This window comes from Macrobrachium rosenbergii, chromosome 22 (assembly GCF_040412425.1).
Source record: "Macrobrachium rosenbergii isolate ZJJX-2024 chromosome 22, ASM4041242v1, whole genome shotgun sequence".
NCBI classification, from domain to species: Eukaryota; Metazoa; Arthropoda; class Malacostraca; order Decapoda; family Palaemonidae; genus Macrobrachium; species Macrobrachium rosenbergii.
The window spans coordinates 34,518,391-34,538,390 of record NC_089762.1 but is presented as its reverse complement, the minus strand read 5'-3'; the positions used below and the strand labels follow the sequence as shown (position 1 = coordinate 34,538,390).

At 39.8% G+C, this 20,000-nt stretch overlaps 1 protein-coding gene across 7 annotated transcripts in view; it reads left to right on the top strand.

The window, feature by feature from the left end:
- Window positions 1–20,000, top strand: part of LOC136850738 (protein abrupt-like) — a 340,568-nt gene that overhangs the window by 273,407 nt on the left and 47,161 nt on the right. The gene's annotated exons all lie outside the window — the stretch shown is intronic.

Below are 20,000 nucleotides of genomic sequence, written 5' to 3'. Positions count from 1 at the left end.
ATTGCTACTACGACAACAACAGTCCCAGTTGAATTGAGGAGACTCGCTCGCACGGCTTAAGACTAAAGACCACCGGAAACACGTTGCTTTATTGTTCGTGTCCTGCAACCGACTGAAATGCCTTTGTCTCCTGTATGAATGAACTGCAAGTCTATTTTGGAGAGTTGCTGGAAAGACCTCTTTTGCGTCTTTTGAAATGGGCGAAGTAATAGAGAAACATAACGCGGCAATCCTTGCTTAATATAGATAGCGAAGGGGTGGGACGGGAAGTGTCATTTGATGGAGAGCAATCGATGGGAGTGAGAACGGTGGTAGAGATCTCCCTCGGAAAAGGTTTTGCGGATCTGAACTATGTTATGAAACACTTGCGGGTAAGAGGTTCGAGTGTGTAAAGGGAAGGGTAAATCTGGCGTTTATGAATCTATGAAAGGGGCAAAGGCGCGATTTATGGAGAGTGGTGTAGACGGAGTCTTTCCCAGGTTGTGTGAGGATTTTCGGCATGAAATTGAAGTGTATAGGAGATTGTAGAGGGAAAGGGAATTTTGATTGTCATGGTCACGTGATGGACATTTTTTCTTCAAAGTTATTTTACCTGTCTGAATATACTCGAGAAAGATGGCTGCATATTTTTATTAAATAAGAAAGAGTAAAATCTCACTGTTACGTTGACGCTGGTATGAAAATTCATGACAAATTGATTCGAACGTTTTTTAGGTGACTGAGGCCAGTAATTGAGCAGAGGAGGTCAAGAGGGCAACACGACTTTGCGGAAGCAATGAGGGAAAAAATAGAATGATGACATTATTGATTTTTTATTTCCATTTTTCTTCCGATTTACAAAATAGATGTGACATGAACGGAAAGGAAAAAGATGTGAGGTTTTTATTATACCTGTGTCAAATAATAAGTAATTATACCTGTGTCAAAATAAGTAATGAGAGGGTTCGTATAGGTCTCGCAATAAGTTGGGGTTTTGGTAACTGGTGACGTAACCCAGGTAAGGAGGAGTATATTGGAATGTATATTTTATTGGTGGGGATTAGAGTCCTAAAAGATACCGAAGTGGCGTGGTGTGATAGAAATAGACATCCATGTATATGAGGGGATATCAGCGAGCAGTTAATCTGTCTGTATGAACGAATGATCATTAACAGCTCTCTCTCTCTCTCTCTCTCTCTCTCTCTCTCTCTCTCTCTCTCTCTCTCTCTCTCTCCTTTAATTACACCAACTCGAGAAACAGGTTAAATTCGGAGAAAAGGTTATTTACACTTGCGTGTGTGTATATATATATATATATATATATATATATATATATATATATATATATATATATATATATATATATATATATATATATATATATATGTGTGTGTGTGTGTGTGTTTATGTAAGTATGTACGTATATGTGTGTATTGCAAAAAGAGCCTTTTAAGTGATAAATCCATTTCTTTTATCGTTAATTTGACATGTGCGTTTATTCAGTGTTCAAACGCCACACCAGTCAGAGCATCATAGTTTGCCTTCAAATTACTGATCATATATCGATACCTTTTGCTTGCGAGAGAGAGAGAGAGAGAGAGAGAGAGAGAGAGAGAGAGAGAGAGAGAGAGAGAGAGAGAGAGGGAGGTTCGTGTGTGAATTGACTGAAAAAGAACCCTGCAATAAATTTGACCGACAGTCATGACGAGTCTCATTAAATACGGCGAAATAAATGAAACGAAAAGGTTGAACGCGATAAGATAATAAACGAACAGAATGGAAACATGTGTGTGCAAATATTCCCTGTCTGTTTCTGTCGTGGGGGCCACCAACCATACTGCTGCTGGTGGTGGTTCTTCTGCAGACATGATGACGCACACGAGAGAGAGAGAGAGAGAGAGAGAGTGGAGTGACCAGGACTTTATTAATAGACCCAGCTGATCAGCTCATTCCCCCATAATATTTGTTTAAAGAGAGATTATGCTGGTGTGAGCGATCAGGCTGCGTTCGGGGTAATTGTACTCGTATTTATCTGTTTGTTTATGTTTATTTCGTATGCAGTCGCGGATTGATGTAATGCGTTTGTTTAAAGCTTGCTCGGATTTGCAAAGGGGTAGGTAGGTAGGTAGGTAAGGGCGCCTTCTGTGATCGCTCGGGGAAAAGACACAGAAGAAGAAGAAGAAGAAGAAGAAGAATGAGAAGAAGAAGGAGAATATTGACACAAGTCTTTTTGCCGTCGGGTCACTCATCTTTCTGTTTGTGTTTGCGCTGCCATGTGTTTGTTTCGAATGCACAGACGCCGTTATGTGTTTGCTCAGGCCTCAGACGCCGAAACTTGTTAATAATATTCCAACGTGTCTGTTCGTGAGTAGGAGGAAGTGCAGGTATATAAATTGTCGCAATCATGGGAAGTGGCGGTGCCGCTTTTGATGTTTGGGGACGTGGTGGAAGGAGAGGGGGATGTATGTAACTTTCCTAGGGACACCAGGGATTGGGGAAGGCGAGAGAGAGAGAGAGAGAGAGAGAGAGAGAGAGAGAGAGAGAGAGAGAGAGAGAGATGGATGGGGCAAGAGCAACGTAATTGAGTCCGGTGTTTGATGTGGTAAGGCCACAACACAGGTGGAATTTATTAGTGCATTCGGCAGAGGGGGCTGAGCATAGTCGGTGAGTTTGTGAATGCCCTGCTGCCGGGACGGTAATGTGAATGCGATTTTTTTTTTTTTTTTTTTTTTTTTAGAGAGAGAGAGAAGAAGGAAAAAGACAAGAGAGAGAGAGAAATATACATTAGTTCAACCAGACAACTGAGCTGATTAACAGCTCTCCTAGGCTGGCTGAGAGAGAGAGAGAGAGAGAGAGAGAGAGAGAGAGAGAGAGAGAGAGAGAGAGAGAGAGAGAGAGAGAGGATAAAAAACATGGAAGGGGAAGTAGAGAACTAGAGAACGGAAAAAAGACAAGGAGAGAGAGAGAGAGAGAGAGAGAGAGAGAGAGAGAGAGAGAGAGAGAGAGAGGATAAAACAGGGAACGGGAGAAAGATAGAGAACAAAAGAACGGAAAAAGGACAAGGAAGAGAGAGAGAGAGAGAGAGGGTAAAAAACAGGGAAGGGGAAGTAGAGAACTAGAGAACGGAAAAAATACAAGGAGAGAGAGAGCGAGAGAGAGGGAGAGAGATAGAGAAAGAGAGAGGGAGGATAAAACAGGGAATGGGAGAAAGACAGAGAACAAAAGAACGGAGAAAAGGACAAGGAGAGAGAGAGAGAGAGAGAGAGAGAGAGAGAGAGAGAGAGAGAGAGAGAGAGAGAGCAATCTTCCGGAAATGCCAGGGTGTGTGGGTGTGGGTAAGAAACGAGATCAGAAGACAAGAACGAGAGAAATGAAATTCTGATCTCCTGAATGTCGGTTCGAATGCTGGGTCATGAGAGAGAGAGAGAGAGAGAGAGAGAGAGAGAGAGAGAGAGAGAGAGAGAGATATGTATCGGAGCACAGTACCCTTTATTTATTATTCATAATGGTAGACGTCGACCATGAAATTCAGGTATGGAACGCTCGGGAGAAATTGTGCGGGGACGAGGAACCTCACGTCCAATCGGATATTTACAAGTTTGCAAGTATGCACGTGCATGTTTGTCTGAGTGAAATAAATGCATAGGCTGTTTGTCGGAATGCCGTTTGTAAATGCTACGTGCATGCGTGCTGAATACAAATGTATGTGTTCACAGAAAAATGTAAGTACTTTCATATGTTTTTCTGTGTGAAATAGATGCATAGGTTGTTTGTCCGAATACCGTTTGTAAATGCTACATACATGTGTGGTGAATACAAATGTATGTGTTTGCAAACATATACATACATACGGGTTAGCTGTTTGACTGAGAAGCTTATCAACATCTCTAAATGGTAATGATTTTAATGCATAGGCTGTTTTCTCGTTTGTATGCTGAATACAAATGTATGTGTTCACACAGACATTCAAGTACATATATGCGTACACAGGGGATACCTGTTTGACTCATAAGTTGATGAGCCTTTCTACATACAAATTATTTTAATGCATATGCTGCTTGTCCAAATACTGTTTGTAAATGCTACACTCATGTATGCTGAATACAAATGTATATGTTCATACAAACATGTAAGTACATACATACATACATACATACATACATATATACATACAGGTTACTTGTATGGGTTCAACAGTTTATGAACATTGCTACATAAAAGGGATTTTAATGCATTGACTGTTTGTCCATAGACTGTTTGTAAATGCTGCCTTCATGTACGCTGAATACAAATGTGAGTGTTGACACAAACATGTAAGTACTTCTGTACATACATATGAGTTACTTGTATGACCCAGAATTTTATGAGCATTGCCACATACAAATTGTCGCAGTTTCAAGTTAGCTGCCCTTCCCATGTTGGTCTTCACAATGGAGAATCCTATTCGAACCGAGTTTTAATCTTAACATTTTAGATCCATTTCCCTGTGTTCACTCAATAATGTATCTCCGAACAAGAATAGGATTATTCTTCATACGTCACGTGTTTTGAGTGAGGAGAGCCGAGTGGAGATATTGATCGGCGAAGCCAGGAAGCTCAGCTGAAAGATCTTGGCAGTAACCGAAAATATTGCTCAAAACAAGCGGCGTGGTCGAGGAAGATGAATCGATTGCCGGTGTGCATAGAACGCGGAGGAGGAGGAGGAGGAGGAGGAGGAGGAGGAGGAGGAGCTCTCCGCTGGCTGAAGGAAGAACGGCTTTCTGTAACGGAACCGGGTTTCATAGTGTCACTGTTATTATTATTATTATTATTATTATTATTATTATTATTATTGATGTTGTTTTTGTTGTTGTTGTTCTTGTTCTTGTTTCCGTTGTCATGTAGCGTTATCATCGATAGACGCTGTTTTTGATTGCTGTTGTTTTCATCATGTAATATTTTTTTATATATAAAAAGGTGCCTAATGATAAATGTATATTCCCCATCACTTTGTCAGTTTTAGTTTGCACGACTAATTGACTATTTTTCGTAGGCTACTTTTGTCTTATCTGCCGTTAAAATCATTAACATCGCGATTATATCCTCTGGATTTCCTTAGTCATTTTAGCCTTACAGTTCTTGAAAAGCCCGTTTGTCACCACTGTTAGAAGTCCTTCAATACGTAAAACATTCCCGTTTGCCCCCTCCCCTCCCCCCATTTAAAAATATAAATAAACCTCATTTAATCGAATATACAACTTTTTTTTTTTTTTTTTTTTTTACGTGGTAGTACCACTGTTTTAATTGTAAGTGTTTATGCCCGGTGGAACTTCGGAATATTAATTCACCGATTAATAGCGAGCGACCATTGTATATTCCAAACGCCAGCGTGGATAGCGACGCAAATGAGCACGGGAGTAGAAATGGATACGAATTTTGCGTGATGAAGTGATTGGGAACGTAGTAATCTCTTGCTGGAGAAGAGTCTGATTCGTGAAATAGATTCCTGCGTTTTTGTTTGGGAAGTAGAGTGGATTGTTGGGCTTTATCTGAGAAGGAAAGCCGACTGTAGATATTTGTGGTAGGTGGTTGAATTGTGGATGTCTTATAAGGGTAAAGGATTGTGGGTATCTATGCAAGAGGAATAAATTATAGACAGGAGAATGGATTATGTGTAGGTTCTTGGGAAAGAACATGGATAATAGATTCCGTAGGTTAGCTAGATACTGGAAAGTGGATATTAATATGAGGTATTGGAAAGTGAATATTAATATGAGATACTGGAAAGCGGATATTAATGTAAGTAGAAAGAATTAAAAGAGAGAAGGGATTACCGTTAATATTATTAGTTATATTGAATATGGATGTTCGTTTGAAAAGGAAGTAGATTATGTTTATGCAGGAAAGGGTAAATGATACATCGTGGCCGGCGTCAATTCTGTTATGATGATGATGATGATACAGACTTAAAATTAATTTTGGATAGAATGAGTGAAGGTTTGGAGTGTAAACAAAGATTCCGAGCCGCACGAATTTGCATTTCAACCGGAGGGAGGATTTATTTTCGTGTGAAGAAGCATCGAAGGGAAAACGGACTGTGTAATAATAATACCCTTTCGAGAATTTGACTCGATGGAAAACGTTTTTGTGTGAAGCTATATTGTAAAATTTTTTTTGTTTTATAGCGAGAATCGTTTGTTTCTGATGTAGGGGATTGTTGCCGGATTGCGGAGTGGCAAGAATGGGTTATGGAGAGATCTGTGCTGTGCAGGGGCAAAAATTGCAATTCCCAATCCAGTTGAGACTACCGGCAGGGAGGAAAGGAAAAGAAAAGGTATATCTTAATATTCTTCTGTGTTTTAGGTAGAGTACAAGGTTTTCCTGTCTTTTATTTTATTTAGTTATATCTTCTTTTTCCCCTACCAGTCAAGGTGCGTAAAAGAAAGGTAAATTAGAAACGCATCACGTAATAGCCCGCTTCATTTCCTCGGATAAGGCAAATACGCAGATCATTCCTTAAGCATAGAAAACCTGAAAAAACGCCAAAAAAGAAAGTTTCCTGAAGGAAAAGCTTTCATTTTTTATGCGATCGCTGTGGCTGCATCGGTGAGTGTTGCTAGTCGAGGGTGAAAAGGGCAAGAAAGTTGACAAATTTACGGTAACGATGAGCAAGCAAGGCAGTTGTGCCGAGTGAGAAAGATTTGCCCTCGCGAGAGCGTAAGCAAAGGCAAGGACGGTAATTCTCCCCCTTGCTATTTATGACAGGTTATAAATATGGCATGGAAGGGCCTCCGACAGCCTCGGTTCTTATAGAGAGAGAGAGAGAGAGAAAGAGAGAGAGAGCGAAGGGCACTGTACAAATTTCAGAGCCAGATCGGCGGCGACGCGGCTCTGGGTAATTTGAAGAAACATTTGCAGTCCGAGGCTTATTATTGAGTGCGAGTTTGTTTGCGTGTGATATGATGTTCATGCGTGCGTGTGTACGTCGTTAGTGATGACATAATCAATATCGCGGTGGTTGGTGGTAGAGGGTCCTGAGTGTGGCGACGGCGGCGGCGGTGGTTCTTCGTCCTCCTCCTCCTCCTCCTGTTGGGGAAGATGGCGGCATCATGTACCCGCCAACCTGAGTTCCCGCCAAATCTACGTGTTGGGTCGTCTCCCAGTATAACACGGACCCTACACCACCTTACGGAGCCCGCGATAACAGCCTCTTTGAGTACTAACAATAAGAGCTGGGCGGACGCGTCACAAGTTGGCGGGGCCTTTGTGAGCGAGAACGAGAACGAGAGAGAAAGAGAAAGATGGAGGGAGGGAGGGAAAGAGAAAGAGGAGAAGAGGGAGAGCAGTTAGGGACTTCAGACGCCGTACCCAGGAGCGCCTTTCAGCCCTCCAGCGCTGCTCTAGAATCTGGACCCTAGACGCGGCAGCAGGCACTTGGGGGAAGGATGGGGAGCGGAGGACGGAGGATGTCGCCTTTTTGACTCTCCGTACTTCCAGGGTTTTATGGGCGCGTTTTTGCTCTCCGTGCACCAATCATTTTGAAGAACTCTCGAATTTTTGGGTGCGAGATTGTATCTAATTCATGGAACTTGTATTTGGTAATTTTGCGGAAGGATGAAAATGCTGCAACGAGCCGGGCGAGAAGGGAGGGAGGCCCTCCCATCCCTCGTACTACTCCTCCTCCTCCTCGACCTCCCTCCATCTTGCCCCTCCCGTACCACACCACCTCCTCCTCCTTCTCCAGGCCGGCCGGCGTCGTGACGCGTAGGGTACGAAGTTGTTATTGGGGCGTCCCCTGGAGGAAGAGAGCAGAAACAGCAGCGGTGGCCGCTTTAATTACGGAATACTTCTCAAATTTCCCTTCGCCTGATGGCTTTCTAAAAAAAAAAAAGGGTCATAGTCTACGAGGTACAATTTCCTTCGGGGCCATTGTTAAGTCGGACCCGAATTTGATTGGATGAGGGAGTTCTCCGTCGTCAGTTCCAATAAAGGGATCAGAATTTGCGAGAACTCAGAGATGGTAACATCGAACCCAAATTTGTAGTGCGCATGGTCCAGGCCGCCCCACTTATATGTTTTTTTTTTTCCTTCTCCTTTTTGCTAATTTGGGTAGACAGATGTCTGGGGAAATTTTCCGCCGGTGAGAGTTCTAGTGGGTGGTCACTTGGGTGGGTCATGGGAGGGCGGGGAATTCGGGAAGAGGGGGTTGAAGGATATTTTTAGGAGCCCTCTATGTCATTACGGATAACCTGACTAGGAACGGAAGAACTCTAGGCTGTGTAATTACTTGGTAACAAAGAAACTGCCTCTCGGAGTTAGAAGACGCGAGGTGCTTCGGGGATCGCAAGTAGTAATAACCTGCGTCTCGTGTTGCTTTGTAAAAGCATTTTGTGACTTTGACAAACTGCTATGCTTGACATGATAAAAAAAAAATAAAGCCCTTTGCATCCGCCTCTTATTCATAGCATTACAAATTGTCATGAGTCTCTCAGATTTTCCATCATTTAGATAATCCTCAGGAGTCGCGCAGCTCAACAATTTTATTTGTAACCCGAATCATTTTCCTGGTCAGATGGAATTCTCATTACTTTTGTTTTTACATAAAGCCACCGGAATCACGTGGAATAATTGCGTGGCTGACGCTGGGAGATCGTTTTTGTAAATTGGGCGAGAATAAAATCATATCCATGGTTAGAGGATTTGGCATTTCATTAGGCGATGGAACAATTCCGCTTTTATTTGTCGCGGATTTTGTTTCGCTTGTTAATTTTCCTGGAACTGGATGATGTTTACTTAGGAGAACTAATGCGGGAAGGTTGGAGTTCTCGGAAGCCGGGCTTTGGACTGCTCCTTGAGGTTTTATTTATGAACTTACATATATTACCTTGTAGCTTATGCTACATATCTGTCGCAGTCATCTGATTGTGCCTGTACCTCCATGAGCAAAGCCTCTTAGTGATTTTATGAATTTTAATATTAAGTACCTCGTATCTTTTTACACTACATTTGTACCAATAATCTAACTATAACTGCACCTCCAATAATCTAATTGTAACTGTACACTCATAAACAAAGCCGCTTGCCGATTTTATTTTCTGAGAGAGAGAGAGAGAGAGAATACATCAGAAAAGGAAGGGGTTCTCGTGAGCATTGACGAAGTGCCAATCACAGGACTCGGCTCCGGGGGTACAACGCGTGCGCTTCCACGGCCGTACCATTTGTACCCAAGGGCGTCACGATGCAGATCAAAATATGGTCGAGCCGGATTTCATACAGCCGATTTTTTTTTCCAGACTCATGATTGACCTCCGACCCCTTGTGCGCGCGTGAGGGTCATTCACCCTCCTCCTCCTCCTCCTCGTACTCCCTCCCTCCCTCCCTCCCTCCCTCCCTCCCTGGTACTCCTCTTCGTTAACTTTCCGTTGGTGTTCCCTCCTGCCTCCCTCCCTTGTATATCAAGAGGGAATGAGATGTATAAACTTCTAACATGTATTTAGAGACGGAGCGGAGTGGAGGGGGCAGTAGGAAGGGGGTGGGGAAGAATTTTTGAATTTCGCCGAACATTTTATACGGAGGAGAAGTGAAGCCTTGCTCTATAGAGCTGCAATTAACCAAAGTCTCGATTGAGAAGGGGAAGAAGTAGGTAGGGGAGAGGGGTAGGGGAAAGGGAGGGTTTGATTTGGAGGAAGAAGAGTAAGGGGTCTTTTAGGTTAAGCGTTGGGTGTGGAGATGTGGAGGCGGTCGGTGGTGGAGGTAGTGGTGGCGGTGGTGGTGGTGGAGATGGGAGGGGAGGGAGGGCGAAGTGGGTGGGGTGGGATGGGGTGGGAAAGGGGTGAAAGAGGAGAGGTCATACTTCAGGATGTGGGTGGAATAGAAGTTGCAGGCTTTCAGTCTCTTTGTTGGTAGATTGTAAAGTTCAGTTAAGCTTGTCAGGCGGCGGTATTGTATAATCGTGATGTTGTACTACACATCTTTTTTTTTCTCCCTCTCTCTGTCTCTCTCTCTCTGTTCGGTCCGTTCTTCTTTCTTTCTTTCTCTCTTTCTTTCTTCCCAGGCCTTTCCCGATGCATTTCTGTCTCCTTCTTTGTTGCTGTGAAGGCGATGCAAGTTTCAGCACTAGAAGCGTGATTAAGAACTGCATTTATCACGAGTTGAGGCCAGCACAAAGGAGTCTCATTAAAGCGAATTAAAATCCGAAGGATTTTCCCGTCACGGCATTTCCAAAGGCTATTGGCTTGGACCAACCCAGGTTGCACAACTGAGTCAGGTTTTATGATATGCAGTATATGTGTATAATTATATATATATATATATATATATATATATATATATATATATATATATATATATATGTATGTGTGTGTGTGTGTGTGTGTGTGTGTGTGTGTGTGTGTGTGCGTTTGTGTGTGTTTGTGTGTTTATCTATATTATGTGTATGTATGTGCGTGTGTGTGGAGGATGTTCTGATCATTTTTTTGATTGGGTGTGTATCTATATTATGTGTGTGTGTGTGCGTGTGTGTGTGGAGAATGTACTGGTCATCTTTTTGAAAGACACTTATATAATTGTAACAACCATAATGCCCTCTTAACTTCTCGTTTTTTTCACATGCCCGCACACACACACACACACTCACACACATACTTACATACATACACAATGAAGAACCAGTGAAAAGTACAGTAAACACCGATCATCGGAAGCGACACAGAGAAGACTCGGGAACAACGAGAAGAAAAAGGAAAGACGGCCTCTGTTACTTCTTGACCTTTGTGGGGCATCACTTATTCCTTATCCCCCGCTCGAGGCGGTGCACTTGTCGCTTGTCCTGTACAAAGGGCGTAAGAACACTCTCCCTCCACTCGGTGGGCATTTGCATATAATGCCCAAGTGGCCAGAATGAGGTAGTTTGTATGATACGTAGTATAATTCTTAAATCTTTAATAATCTCCTGGTACCACGTTGAACCCTCCCATCTTATTAGGGCTTAAGACTGGCTTGAGTTTATGAAACGATTACTCATGTTTACGTGTAACCATAGCAGGGTCAATTGTAAGCATTCTTCAGTACTAGTGGTACTGGCAAGATCAAATGGTATTTCTTAATATTAGATTTCAGAGGTTACTTTTGTTTATTGTATCGATTTGTTTTTCCAATTTTTTTTTTTTTGTGGGGTAAAACCGGCACTTATTTTTTTTTTTGGTAAAACCGGCACTTTTTTTTTTTTTTTTTTTTTTTTTATTAAGGCGGAAATTTGTAATTTAGGGAGAATGTGTGTGTAGAAAATGTACATCATATGGAGCCTCTTTCTGTAGGATACAACGATAACGCTGGATGATGAGTACAATTCTGCACTAAAAGGACAGATAGGTAGTTCGACTTTTTGTCCGAGGAGACCCTTACTCTTCAGCATATTTACTTGAGTGTTATTGAAAGCGGACTATGGATTTACAGTGCTTATACGCACTATTAGGCCATAGATTTTCGTGGCCACCATTATATTCACTCACGTAAACACTTCTTATAGATAAGTAGACCCCGTTGACAAGATTTTTGTTTAAGAAGCACGTACAGTATACTCAAACTTGCACAGTGAATATTCAAAATTGCACAGTGAATATTCAAAATTGCACAGTGAATAAAAACACTTGATTAATATCGATGAAAACTGGATATTCATTTGTCTTGCTGCACATTGTTTTTGAAACAAAGTAACATTTATTTATTGTAGTAAGCGCATGTTTACGTGAGTATCGCAGAACATTTATTTTGTTTAAAATGCACGTTTGCTCAAAATTGCACCGTGAAGGATAGACTACCATATCAGTATTTTGGAAAATTGACTCTTCGTCTGATCGCATACTTTCTAAACGCGGTAACGACATTTATTGAGTTTCTTGTGGACTCTGTATTTAATTTCCAGTAGAAAGACTGTGGCGGTGTGGGCATGGAGAGAATCGACGGAAGTGACCTTTCCGGCAACCGCATTACAGCAGGATTGAAGCGGCGTTGAGGGAAATGCCATCCGCGCTAAGTTTCCTTTCGCCTCTGGATTTTGTTGACTTTCTTCCTTCCGCTAATTTTTGGCTATCTTTAGTTTCATAAGGTGCAGAGGCCGTCCATTCTCACCCACCTTTCTTGTCGCAGAGTCCTTAGCGTATTGTCCCTTTACTTGTCATTTCAGAACTGAATTATTTCTCTCGGGCGTAAAGATAGGTTTCTTTTTTTTTTATTTTCTTTCAGCTAATGTGTTTCCCCTAACTTGTTATTTCAGAGTTGAATTATTTCTCTCGAGCGTAAAGATACGTTTCTTTTTTTTTATTTTCTTTCAACTAATGTGTTTCCCCTAACTTGTTATTCCAGAGTTGAATTATTTCTCTCGGGCTTAAAGATACGTTTCTTTTTTTTATTTTCTTTCAACTAATATGTGTCCTCTAACTTGTTATTCCAGAGTTGAATTATTTCTCTCGGGCGTAAAGATACGTTTCTTTTTTTTTTTTCCCTCAACTAATATGTGCCCCCAAACTTGTTGTTTCAGAGTTGAATTATTTCTCTCGGACGTCGAGATATGTTTCGGTTGTTTTTTCTTTTAACTAATATTGAAGCCGTCTGGGATTGATTTGCTGAATAAGAAATTATATACGGCTCCCGAAACCTTGTGCTCTAAGCTGAGATTTTAATCTGGAAGCAACTGTAGTGGTATTTCTAAGAAAAGATGCGTGTAATTTTTTATTAGCAAGAGGTTGCGTAAGAAATGATACAAGGCGTTCGAAGCCTTGTGCTCTGAAGTGAGCTTTTAGTATGGAAGCAACTGCACTGGTACTCTTAGGAAAAGATGCATAGTTTTTATTAACAAGACATTTTATTTTAATTTTAAATCTCGCTGGGGGATATAATTTTCCCTCCGTTTATCCTTCTGTCTGACCGTCAGTGACCCTGTCACGCTGACCTTGTCATTGCAACTCGAAAACTCAAGGACGGTGCCTGTAGGTGAAATCGTGGGCCGAAATACCGTAGATTCAGTAGACAACTTTAGACCTCTTTCATGACTGATGAATCCCCACCAGGTGAAACTAAGGTTAGGGACTGTGTGACCTTAATCCTGACCTTCATACTGAAAATTCGTATATCACAAACATGTTTTGTCTGGAGAAATTTGTCCCGGTTATTAAGACTCGCAGGAGGCCATAATAGTGTCTTCCTCAAAATTTCACTCGGAATCTCGACGGCGGTCATGGGAGATATTTATTGCTTTAACGATACTCTCAAAATGCTTGTGTGCAGGCAATTTGACACCTTTTCAGATTATTAGAATTTTTTTACTGCCTTTATAAAAATTATTTAAAAATAGTGGCAAAATTTTTCAGTAATGAAAAATTGGCATTATTATTATTATTATTATTATTATTATTATTATTATTATTATTATTATTATTATTATTATTATTATTTATGCAAAAGCAACCGGCCATTTCATGCCCATTTCAAACTCAGAGCTAAAGAAAAAAGAGGGAATGGTTCTTACTTGAAGAAATCTTAGGGCTGCCAAATTGCCTTGAATGAATGCGAGATGCGATGACGTAGCGATTGCCACAAGGCCGCCTCATGAGAAAGTGGAACTCCCACATTTGACAGCGATGCCGCCTTGTACTAGGGACGAATCTAGTGAAGGGTTAATTTGTAGGGTCTTTGACTGGAGGAATTGCCTTTGATTCAGTCTTGTCCAGAAGCATAAGCAAGGAAAAGGCATGAGAGCAGTCGTCTAGACAGGTCTGAATAATCTCAATATAAATAGCCGTACAAGTCAGAAGTAGTCTGAATCTCGAAATTTTGGCAGGAGAGAGATTCAGCCATATGACTTCAGAGTAGAGTAAGCAGACAACTAGTAGATAACAGTATTATTAGAAGCATTTATTAAGTTCTGGTACTCATTTCAGATATTCTTTTTAGACCGGAGTTGATAGACGGAGAAGACTCAACTTGAGATTGTCTTTGAACGGTAGTTGTTGTCTGGGAGGCGAAGTAAAGAGGTGTAGATGAGTGACTCATTTGGTAAAGTGTAAACTGGAGGTGTGATAGACTGCATAAAGCCATCTTTAAAATGAGGAAAACAGAAGAACTGGTCCACTAGAACCAAGGAGTTCTAGAAATGGAGAAGAAAGCGGATGTAACTTCATCCTCGTATAAATAAGTCAGTTAGACGAGAAGCCTATAATATGTTTACTAAAAGGGAAACGTTATACGAACAGAACAGTATACCAGATTATAGAACGACTGGGAGAACTCAGGAGCGAAGGTCACAAGGGCCTAGAGCTCTTTTCAAAGGCTGACGAAACATCGGTGAGCTGGAAATAAGATCTTCAGTAGACCTTGCGGAAGTCCTACTGCTTGGCTAAATTAATGTTTGCACAGTTCTTAGCCTTGCGCTAAAAATGTCTTCCATGGTCTTGGGTGCATATAGAAGGCTCCGTACACAGTGATAGTGGGGAATTATTAATGAAAATAAAATTGTGGCTGGAAAGTTGCTTTGCAGGATTTAGATCGGGACATTTCTTTGGATCGGACTGAACCAGTTCATGCTTCTCAGAACTTGTGTCTGGCCTGAAATTATCAGTTGGTCTAAAATATAGCCGGTGCCCAGGAGTTGGTTCATCCCAGACTTCTATAACGAATGGTATCGCTTAGATCTCTAAGCAAGCGAGATATATAAAAGTTGCCTTTTCCACAATTTTACGAGGCATTCAATCATAGTTACAGTCTTTTAAAGAATTTTACGCGAGAAGTATTTCGTTTTGCGTACACTACCAACGCGTAACGGTGGAAATTTGTTGTACCACAGGCTTGGATGTTTCTCTCTCTCTCTCTCTCTCTCTCTCTCTCTCTCTCTCTCTCTCTCTCTCTCTCTCTCTCTCTCTCTCTCTCTCTAGGATTGGCACTATTCGTGGCAAGATAAGAACCACTCTTGTTTGGATGAAGTATCTCTTTGTTCATTTTATCTTAGATAGTGGAAATGCTTACTCTTATTTTTCAACCCACCTTAATAACTTATTATCAGTTTGGGCTGTGTTAGCCCCTCTCTCTCTCTCTCTCTCTCTCTCTCTCTCTCTCTCTCGTGTCTTGTTTGTAATATGATGATAAATTAGTTTTTAGTCTAAAGTTTGTAATACTGAGAAACAAAATTAGGCAACAATAAATTGTTCAAGAAATAGATGTGGTAACAGATAAATTGGTTTATATATTCCAGTTACTTCACTATACATATCGAAGGAATCGTTTCTGCTTTTCAGTTTCCAATAATAATAATAATAATAATAATAATAATAATAATAATAATAATAATAATAATAATAATAATAACGCTTCTTACTTCAGTGTCAAAATCATACCATCATAGTCGTTACTTTTGTTGTTTTATTTGTAGTTCTTTAAAGTCTTATATATTATTATTATTATTACCTCGACAGTTTTTATCCTTAATGTTTATATACTTAACAAAATTTTACTGACATAAGCAAATCTTGGTACGCGCATAGTTTTTTTATTTTTTTAATTTTACTGGCATAAGCAAATCTTGGTAAGAGCATAGTTTTTTTTTTTTTGATGAACAGAGTTAATAAATTTTTGGTCCAATTATCTGGCCATAAAGCGTGCATGCAAGTAAAATCTTTTTTTAGAATGCATAGGTATTCCGTGATGGTACATCACAAGCCAATGTTATCAGTTACTTGAGACTTGAGCAGGTGATAGACATCAAAGTTGCCAGTTTTTCTCTTTGAACAACAGTAAGGAAATGTTACACACAGACTGAATGTGAAACTGAAACATTTCTTTGCCGTTTCCATTACGAAAGATGTACACTACTCTAGTCCCCACAAGAGCCCAGGTGACACTATCACTTATTATTCTTCCTGGGGTGGTGTGAAGACCAAGTCCAAACCATCTCAGTTTCTCTGTATTAATTATTTATTCTTCATGTGGAACCTCTGGAATATGTTATATTTTTTCCCCTCCATCCTGCCATCTGACTGAAGCTTTATTTTTAATAGATAAAATATTTTATTAATGTTTTTGTTATACCATGACTCATGCCCATATAGGAATAGAGATCGTAGCAGAGTAATGTTTAATCTAACTTTTTAATCTAATTTCAGTGTACTTGATTTCCGAATCTTGTTCAGTCTGTGTACCGTTTGATTTGTATTTCTTATTTAGTCCGTCATTAAATTCCAATTCAAGAGTATCTGTATTGAATATCATTGGGCCTAGATATAGGATTTGAGAGTCGACCTCACTGATCCTTTTTCCACATAGCGTTATTTCATCCTTTTGTGCCTATATACCCTTTCCTCATAAGTTTGGTCTTGTTAGATTTATCATAAGTCCTGTCACTGTGTGTATGATACATTCTATTATGCAAGATTTGTAGGGCTTTTGGTGTTTTGCAGATTAAGACGGTTTGCTGTTTTCAGTTTATCTTTAGTATTTGTGATACCTTAAGTCCCTTCACTATCTGTATGATGCGTTCTGTTGTGTATCTGTTGTGTAAGCTTTGCAGATTTCGTGGTTTTTCGCAGTTTAAGACTCTTTCTTAGTTCTTCTTTAGCAACCCCGTATGCCCAGGGCTGTGGAGCTTTTTTAAATTCTGTTTATCCATTAATGTGGCAGAATAAAATGGTCCCTGTCGTCGGCTTTTGGTTTTTAAGCCTCACCCCATCCATCATCCTGTTGCCAATGACTAATGGTGTACATTCTAAGCAAAGCCACAACTTTCTTTCGTATGTATCAGTATAGTTGTCAGTCCACAAGGCAGCAGAACTTTTTAGTCTTATGTATCTGTAAAGGTGTCAGTCCACAAGGCGGCAGAACTTTCAGTCTCATGTGTCTACAAAGGTGTGAGTCCACAAGGCAGTAGAACTTTTTAGTTTTATTTATCTACAAAGGTGTCAGTCCACAAGGCAGCAGGTGCTCGCATCTTGAGCACAAATCCAGATACTGTCAGCTTGGTCAGCTGGACTCGGTGCTCGCTAAAGGGTAGGGGCGAAACTCCTCTTACTTCATTCTAATGTACACCATATTCTTTGCAAGCTTGAATTTCAAGTCAAGTGCCCCTGTGGGCTTCTACCATACGAATAGGGTTCGTCTTATGAATAATAATAATAATAATAATAATAATAATAATAATAATAATAATAATAATAATAATAATAATATAATAATAATGAATGTTTTACTGTAACACACCAGAATTGCCCATGAATTTAAAGGACAATAGACGTCGAATTGATTCAGGAAAACCATACATTTTGGGTGAAGTATTATCATCTGAAATATATGGTTTCCCTGTGTTAATTTCATTCTTATAAGCCTTGGAATTAATGGCCTATGAACGCAGGAAAACCATAAATTTCGGTCGATACTGCTTCCCCAGAAATTCATGTTCGTTTATTTTCAGTTCTACGGCATCAGAACGTGCCTCTACACTCCATAGTATTTGTGTTTTAGTTTTGATAAAACTAACAATGCCTACCAAGAGCTTACTTCCTAAATACTTAATTTTTTTTTTTTTTTTTTTTTAGAAGTTTGGTACTACTGCTGAATTGTTTTTACATACCTGAGTACAGCACACACATATATATATATATATATATACACACATACATATACACATACATATATATATATATGTGTGTGTGTGTGTGTGTGTCTGTCTGTCTGTCTGTCTGTCTGTCTGTCTGTCTGTAAGCACGTACACAAACTTTCCCTTCACTCTTTATTCCTCCTTGGTACCAAATCCAGGTTGAGGGAGCGTTTGAAATTCTGGCAAGCGAGTAAAAAAATGTAATACATATGGCGGCGCTGGAGTGACTAGCTTCTTTTAAAGGACTTGTTTGATATTGTTCCAGATAAAAGAGAGAGAGAGAGAGAGAGAGAGAGAGAGAGAGAGAGAGAGAGAGAGGAGAGAAGGGGGAGTTACGACAATTTCGTTTACCAACATTGGATCGTTGTTGAGGGTTATTTTGGAGGATGGGAGGAGTGGGGGGGTGGTGGGGAATGGGCATTTGCATTTGAAGCCTCGGTCTAAAAGTTCCTCTGACCGATAATCTTTTTCTTTTCTCTTTCCATTTTTTTTAATCCACCTTTAGTGTTTCACCTTTACGATAGTAGGGTGTGTATAAGTGTACTGTGTTTTTGTTATGGTATTAATTCTAATGGAGTTGTGAGCCCATGTATCATAATGGTAACTGAGGTCGATACTCAGTAGATACCTGCATACTTATATAGATATAAGAATATATATATATATATATATATATATATATATATATATATATATATATATATATATATATATATATATATATATATATATATATATATAAATACACACACATATATATATATACATATATATACATAAATATATACATATATATATATATATATATATATATATATATATATATATATATATATATATATATATATATATATATATATATAATATTATGGCACTCCTACCTTAAGTGCTTCCTCCTATATGAGCCCCAATATAGAAAACTTTTAAAACATTAACCGCTTCATATACCTCACTAAAGGCGCCTTAGCAGTTAATTAACCCCTTATACATGCTTCGATACATTCTTCTATCTCGTACTCACTCTTACCAGTACTTCTTTTATGACAACTGTCCAACCTAGAATTTCCAGTACTTTCATGCCATCTGTACAACATTTTCTCGGTTTTCCTCTTCTCCTACTCCTCCTTCCTAACATTTATTAATTATATGCTGTTTTCATTTGTTTGTCCTCCGTTCTTTCCACATGACCAAGCCATCTCAAAAACTGATCATCCCTTCAACCACTCAAACCTTTTTTACCGCTTTTTTATCTCCTCATGTCTTGCTTTTTCAGTTCTTCTTAACCAACGTATTTCATATCAAAAGGATATGAATTAGTTACGAAATGTTCGTTCAACTTTTTTTTTTCTTTGAATACGTGAAGTTGAAATTTTTTTTTTATCTTTAAGAGATCGAGAGTTTCTTTTTCAGTTTAAACTATGAAAAGCCCAGGATAGTCCGGTGTATCTCATCTCTTCCTTCCCATATTGATTGGAAATATGTATTCGTGTATGTTAAGCAATACCGTTGTATTATGTGTGTTTTTTTTTTACGTATTTATTTATTTATATTTCATTACTTAAGGTTCTTTGCAGCGTGCCTTCGTCCCCTAGCTGCAACCCCTTTCGTTCATTTTACTGTAACTCCTTTCATATTCTTTTTCCGCCCTCTCCTAACAATTGATGCATAGTGCAACTGCGAGGTTTTCCTCCTGTTCCACCCTTCAAACCTTTTACTGTCAATTTCCGTTTCAGTGCTGGATGACCTCATGGGTCCCAGTGCTTGGCCTTTGGCTTAAATTCTATATTCAATTCAATTACCGAGAACGCGCGTGACCATTGCAGTATGAAGTGATATGCAAATATAAAGAAATGAATAAAGCTTTCACCGATGTTTTTTCTTCAGCTGACATCCTGAGGGACTTTTGGAAGGGGAGACTGACGAGCAGCACCCTTAATTATTTGACTCTTTTCATCGTATTTCTCAAAAAATTTATTCTTCTTTCAGTTCGCCATTTATATTTCCGTTTATCAAATAATTCTATGTAATCGTACAGATCATACTCACACAGAGTGTGTGTATGTGTGTATGTGCATTTATCTGGGGTCATCCTCAGTAATGAAAAGCATCCCATTCAGGACGTAATATTTAGGGTGGCCCTAGAGATATACACTATTCGCTCACATATTCACCCGCTGACTGCAATATGAAGGGCGAACTCGGGGTCTAAGAAAACTTTACATCTTCATTAACGACAGTCCTCAGTTTTCTCCACTGACCAGTCGACCGCAAAACACTGCTCACGATTTCAGCTTTGAAATAACTCATCTCCAGTCCTTTTAACTCTTATGTTGCCTCTCAAGAACAGTGTACAAAGTTCATCTCAGCATCTTCCATCGGTTGTCTGTCTTGCAAGTTCAGTATC